The sequence below is a fragment of the Sciurus vulgaris genome, assembly GCF_902686455.1.
Source record: "Sciurus vulgaris genome assembly, chromosome: 8".
NCBI classification, from domain to species: domain Eukaryota; kingdom Metazoa; phylum Chordata; class Mammalia; order Rodentia; family Sciuridae; genus Sciurus; species Sciurus vulgaris.
Window position 1 is genome coordinate 68,205,460 of NC_136468.1, and position 7,090 is coordinate 68,212,549.

The 7,090-nt window shown below is 34.1% G+C and overlaps 1 protein-coding gene across 2 annotated transcripts in view; it reads left to right on the forward strand.

The window, feature by feature from the left end:
* The window catches only part of LOC306667408 (cadherin-related family member 3-like), a 637,878-nt gene that overhangs the window by 121,832 nt on the left and 508,956 nt on the right, over positions 1-7,090 (forward strand). The gene's annotated exons all lie outside the window — the stretch shown is intronic.

The following is a 7,090-nucleotide window of genomic DNA, read 5'->3' on the forward strand; positions in this document are numbered from 1 at the left end:
GATTGGAATGTTGTGGCTGTAAGTCAAGGAAGTCAGCAACCACCAGAAGCTGAGAGGCAAGTAGTGAATGTTCTTATAGCCTCTGAAAGGACTGTTACCTTGCTAACATCTTTATTTACAGAAGAAAACAGATTTTGAACTTCCGACCTCTGGAACTTATGTAAGAGAATAAATTTATTTTTAAGTCACCAAGTTTGTAGGGATTTGTTGCAGCAGTTTCAAAAAATTCTTACAAATGAAGAATGGGTAAGAGCGGTCTTTAGGATGGCTAGGGAGACCTAGCAAAACTCTATACATTTGTAGGAGCACCAATTTGCACAGCTGAATTTTCCCAGCAATGTTCAGCAACCTGAATGTAGACTCAGTGAGCGTTCACAGAAAGATCTGTGGTTGGGCTTTTGCTAGGCCAGGAGGTAGAGAATACTGACATGAGAGAGTAGTAGCTAGGCAGAGAGTAAAAGAGATGACCAGAAGAGATGAGGAGAATGTAAGGAAATTAACCAGCAATCCTGAAAGAGATGCAGTGAGAACAACTGGAAAAGCTGGGTGCGTTGTCATGGGCCTGTAATCCCAGCTGCTCGTTGAGGCTGAGGCAGGAGGATGGCGAGTTCAAAGCCAGCCTCAGAAAAAACAAGGTGGTAAGCAACTCAGTGAGACCCTGTCTCTAAATAAAATACAAAATAGGGCTGGGGATGTGGCTCAGTGGTCGAGTGCTCCTGAATTCAATCTGGGTTATCAGTCCCCCTCCTCCAAAAAAAAAAAAAAAAAAAAAAACTGAAAAGATGGCTGGTTGAGGTCAGAAAGAATTCAGAGGAAATTAGGGTAAAGAGGTCTAGAGTGGTTATGAAAGTGGGCGAATGGAGTTCAACAAGGGTTCTAGAGAATGATACTGTGATAAAGACCCTAGTTACTCATCTGAGATGTCTCCTAAAGTCATATAGCCTTCCTCCCAGTTCAATGAATGCTGGTTGAAGATTTAAACTGATGTTGATCAATTTATTTCAAGAAACAACCCAACAATGCTCAGAATGCCCTTATATTCCTCATTATGAGAAAAAGCCTGGAGAGTCCTTTCTGTAAATTACAGACAAAGCTAGTTCATAAGGTGCCCAGAAGTAAAGAATCTACATGGTGCTTTTTGTCAACAGGAACCAATGCTAATCAAATTCGTGCACGCAAATCACCCAGGGAAAGCTGTTCATGTGCAGTCTGGCTCAGCAGGTCTGATGTGTGCTCTGAATTTCTGCTGGATTCAAAGTGATATTGTTATCTGCTGGCCTGATATGGTTCCCCAACCCCTGCCCAGCTGCATAAGAAATAGGTGAGCAATGTAAAAAGGAGAAATGAATTTTATGCAGATTTAGCTAGGCTGTGGTTAGACAGCAAATGTGTCAGTTTTAGCTTCCTTGGTGCCCATCCTTAGCATGAGGAATTCTGGGAGCTCTCTGTTTCAATGTGGATGACTGCTAGTCAATCAGATTAAATATATTCCTCTTTAAAAAAGGCCCACATGGAAGTGATATTCCCATTTTGAGAAAACCAATGCTTAATTTGTCCTTTCTACCTCCTTGGCTTATGACAATGGTTAATGGAGTACGGTGAATACCCAGACCGTCAGGTCATGCCAAGGGATCAGAATGTACCTTGAATGGGAAATATGAGATAATTCTTACCTATTAGAATAAGTAAATTTAGCAAGGTTGAAGTATTTGAGGTCAATATACAAAAATAAATTGATAGCATATTTCTATATACTATCAAAGGACAGGTGGAAATTGAAATTAAACTATTATTTACAATGACATAAAAATATGAACTACTTAGGGATAAGTCACAAAACATTCGGAATGTATGTATACAGTAAGCCACAAAATATTGCTGAGAAAAATAAAGACCTATGTAAGTGGAGAGCTCTACCATGTTCATGAGTCAGAAGATAATATTATGATGCCAAATCCTCCCAAATTGTTATATAGAGTCAACACTATTTGAATTGAAAGCACAGTAGGGTTTTTTTTTTTTTTTGGTAGAAACTGGCAAGTTGGTTCTAAAAACATAAAATTCATATGGAAATACTGAAGACCTCTAATAGCTAAAACTACTTAAAAAAAAAGTGCTAATCACTGCCTGATTTTGAGACTCAGTACAAAGTTACAGTAATCAAGATAATGTGGTATTGGCATCAAATAAGACAAATAGTTCAGCAAACGAAAATTAGAGTACAAAAACTGACTTACACATGGATGGACCAAGGCACAAAAGGCAAGTCAATGGAGAAAGGGTTGTTTATTAATAAATGGTGCTGGAACCGGCTATCCATGTCACAAACAACAACAACAAACACCCCTCCCATGAAAAACCCAAGACAAAAACCTCTGATCACCATCTTGAAACATACATGAGAATCAAATCAAAAAGGACCATAGCTCTAACTGTAAAACTCCAAATCATAAAACTTTCAGAGGGACGAGGGGAACAAAACAAAAACACCATAATATATTTGTGACCTTGGATTACACAAAATTTCATAGACAAAACACCAAAATTGAAATCCAGAAGAAAAACAATAAAATTTACTTTACCAAAGTTAAAAATCTCTGCTCTTCCAGAATATAAAAGACAAATCCAATAATGGACTTAATTGCCTAACTAGAACCACAATACCACTACATACTTATTAAAATGGCTCCAATTAAAAATTCTGACCATACCAAGTGTTCAATGAAGATATAAAATAACTAGCCTATCATACACTACTGGTGGGAATGTTAAAATGGCACAACCAATTTGGCAGCTTCTTTTAAGTTAAATATATTCTTAACATATGAATTGGCTATTCTACTCCTAGGTATTTATGCAAGACAACAGCAAGCATATGTCTTTATAAAGACTCATATGTTCACAGCAGCTTTATTTGTATTAGCCCAAAGCTTGAAACAGCCCAAATATCCACCAGCAGGTGAATGTATAAACAAATTGTAATAATCTACACAATGGAAGAACACTCAGCAATAAAAAAGGAATGAGCTGTTGATATGCTCAACATGGATGAATCTCACATGCTTACGTGGAGTAAAAGATGTCTAACAAAAAGAACGCATGCTGGTTATAACGTGTTTACACTGAACTCCAGAAAATGCAAACTAATGTGGTTGCTGGGAAATAAGTGGGATGGGTGGGTGAGAGGTAGGAAGAAATGTGGGGAGGGGATTGATAATACGTTCATTGTCTTGATATGGTAAATTTCTGCACATATATTTCAAGATTTATTATGTTTACTGTATATCAGTTGTAACCTAAAAACTGGCTTAAAGAATCTAACCACATTCTTTATAATTCCAATAGCAAGCATGGCTTCACTTGTAAATATTATTCTTATACAAGCAAAATCCAAAAAAACTGTAACAAGAAATATACTTGGTATGATCTTATTTTGATCAGTTTATTTGGTAAATTTCCATTTATTTGTCCACAATGTAAGAAGTGATATTGATCAAATTTTGTTACTAAAATGACCGAGCCAATGCAGTATAAATTTGATTACATGTACTACACCTAAACAAAGTTTATAGCAATTCCATTACCAAATAAGCATATATTTCTTATTTTCATAGATTTCAAGATAGTTATATATTAGAGAAAGGGAGGGTTCATCTAATTTCCAAACACAATAAAGAAACAAAACTATCAATATCTGCAGGTGATATAATTATCCACATAAAAAGGAGAATCCACATTTTATTAAAATAATGAAAGTCTGTCTCATATTTATCAGTCAATAAAATCCACAGAAATCCTTGTATAGAAGCAATAAACAATTATATTTAAAATATAATTTAAATTTACTATGCACAATAGCAACAAGAGCTACAAGACCAACAGATACAAATCTTAACTCTTTATGTAGAAAATTATAAAGCTTTATTGAAGGGAAAAAAGATATAAATGAAGAGATACACCATGTTTGTAAATACAAGCCTCAGCATTATAAATGACAATTCTCCTCAAATCGCTTTAGAAATTCCATGTAATTCTTTCCAAATGAAATCTCACAAAATTTTTAGAAACTTGACAAGCTCATCCTAAAATTTAGACAAGAGTATGTGGCTTCATGAGAGCTAAAACAATTGTGAATAACAGTAAGAACCAAGATGGTGCTCCCTGGGTCAGCAATTTTTTCCATATAGCTAAATATAACTTAAAAGGGTGATAGGGCTAGGTACAGAACTGGTACAAGATACAAAAAAGGGGCTCCAAAATAATATGGAAATATATGACACAGGTAAATAAAAAATGAATTTTTAAATAAAGGGCACTATGAAAATTGGGTATGTATTGAAAAGTATAAAAAGTATCACACTAAGGAGAGGATTTAAGACAAAGTACAAATCATGAGGAAGATAAATATTAAAATAAAAATTATATGAAAGAAATCATAAAAGGAAAACAAAATGTCCAATAAATATAGGAAAAGACCAAGCTCACTAGCAATTAGAAACACTAAGTTAAAAACATCAAAGATATTTCATGCTCATCAGATTGGCAATAATCCAACAGTATCAAGTACTAGCAAAAACATGGAGCAAGAGGAACTCTTACAGATTGGTGGTGAGGGAATGAATTGGCACAAGCATTTTGCTAAATAATTTTGTAATACCTAGGTTACAAATGACTAGGTATCTTGCTTTCTAATGGTTCCCATTTCTTGTGATGCGTTCTAGAGAAGCCTTCACACTGATTTCAACACAATATTCATTTCTATTTGTATTAATGAAAGGCAGGAAAAGGCTCTATTTGTAACATTTTATTTCCTTAAAAATATGATGCAGGGGCTGGAGTTGGGGCTTAATGGTAAGAGTGCTTGCCTGGCATGTGTGATGCCTAGGTTCAATTCTCAGCACCACATATAAATAAGTAAAATTTTTAAAAAATGATGCAAATAAAGCACTTGTTATAATTGTTTTGTACACTCACCTGATATAGAACAAAAAATTTGTTACATATAAAATCATAAAGAAAAAACAATATTGCTGTTAAGTATCTTTGTCCACATGAACTCTATTCATAAAAACATTAGTAAAGATTGTCTATAAATAATTCTCTATAACCCTGTATTGTTGACTCAAAAGCAGGGAGTAAAAAAGTAACAGAACTTCTAAGTAAGTCTACTCTAATCTCAATAGCTCATTAATTTTTTTTTTTTTTTTTACTGGGGATTGTACCAAGAGCGCTTTAACACCAGCTACATCTTGAGCCCTTTTTTTTTTTTTGAGGTGGGATCTTGCTAAGTTGCTGAGGCTGGTCCTGAACTTATGATCCTCCTGCCTCAGCCTCAGGATTACAGATGAGCACCACCATACCCAGCCTATTAACTTTTAGTTTCATTAATATCATGAACATCTACAACCAGCAGAAAAATACACCTAAACATCCAGGACTCCTTTAAGAAATACAATAAAGGAAGAAGCCTGTACACATAAAGCTTATCCTGCTTCTCAATCACAAACCACCCTCCCCACTAAACTCCATGAACTACGTTAAGAATCTCTACATTAAATACCACCAAATGAGTAATCATAGCTATAACACAGAGTGCCTACTGTTTTATGGCCTTTACAATTATTTACTCATTTCCTTTTCAGAAACACTTTTTGAGGTCAGTACTTTTACTATTTCCTTTACTCAGACAAACAGAGGCAGACAGAGGGTAATTTGCCTCAAGTTAACTAGTTCGTTTAAGTGGTAAAGTCAAGATTCCAATCCAGGTAGTTTGGCTCCAGAACATATCTCCAGAACTCTTAATCAGGAATCTTTTCTACCTAATTGAATAGTCAACTAAAAAAGGATATTAAGTTATCAGGAAAACTTAGTCTGAGAGTTATAGGTATTTTAAAAATGAGATTGAAAGAAAAAGGGATAGAATCAGAGTGTCCAAAGTATTTTAAGTTTTATTCCTTGCCGAACACCTAAAAGTACTAATTATAATTCTATTTCGTACTTTAAAATCCGTTTCATTTTGCATTGCTGATGCCTTTAAGATGAACATTTCTTTGTAACATAACAATCAATGCATTCTTTTAACTTCTTTATTAAGTTTGTTGCATAAAACATATACATTCTCATATTGACAATTTTTGCCATGAATAAAAGCAACAAAAATAAGGCAATAGCAAGATATGCTTCACATATAAACAATCATGTTTTAAGAATAGGAAATCTGGATCCCTGTACAACAAAAAGATCAGGAAACAAAATATGAATAAGTACTGTATTTGGAATAAACTTAAAATGTATGTGCAAAAACAGTGCACTCATAATATAGCTCACTTAGGTTCTTTTATGATGCATAATTCCTTAATCATCCACTTGTGAAAAAAGAATGACTATTAAAAAACACAAAATTTGAATCACATTTATCTTCACAATATCAATGCTAAACTCAAAGTGGCAACTTCATTGACTCTAAATGTTAAATGTTTCCAAAGTATAAGGCAATCTTAATATTTTTAACCCTCTGAATAGGGTCTGCAATAAAGGGTACACCATTTACTCTACTTGCAAGGAGACTGGGTCTCAACCTGCACTTAGATGGTATGAGTAACAAAACATAGCAAACAAATATCATTAAGAGTAATGCCTGCACACATAACAACACCTAATTGAACCATGTTCTACTTATATGCCAAGCCTATTAAAGCACCAGCATAATGGAAGCTTATACATCATGCAACAGAAGTACTTAACCACACAATGTTATAAATTTCCAAATCCCTGCTCCTAACACAATTTTAGTACATCTATAAAGTTCAGCAGGTCATTTAGAAAAAGAGGAATAAAACATATACCTAATCTTACAAGTAAAAATTATTTTAGAATATGAAGAATGTTCAGATACGAAATGTGAACTAAATGTTTTTTTTTCTAAATATGATTTATATAATCAAGGCTTTGTTAAACACAGGTCTTAGGTATTTGATCTATACAAACTTACAGTAGTGTTTATTCCAAATAAAGATTTTCTTCCTATTATGATATGATGATATAACCATTTTCTGAATGAACTATTAAGGCTTAAGGTGTAAACATGTTG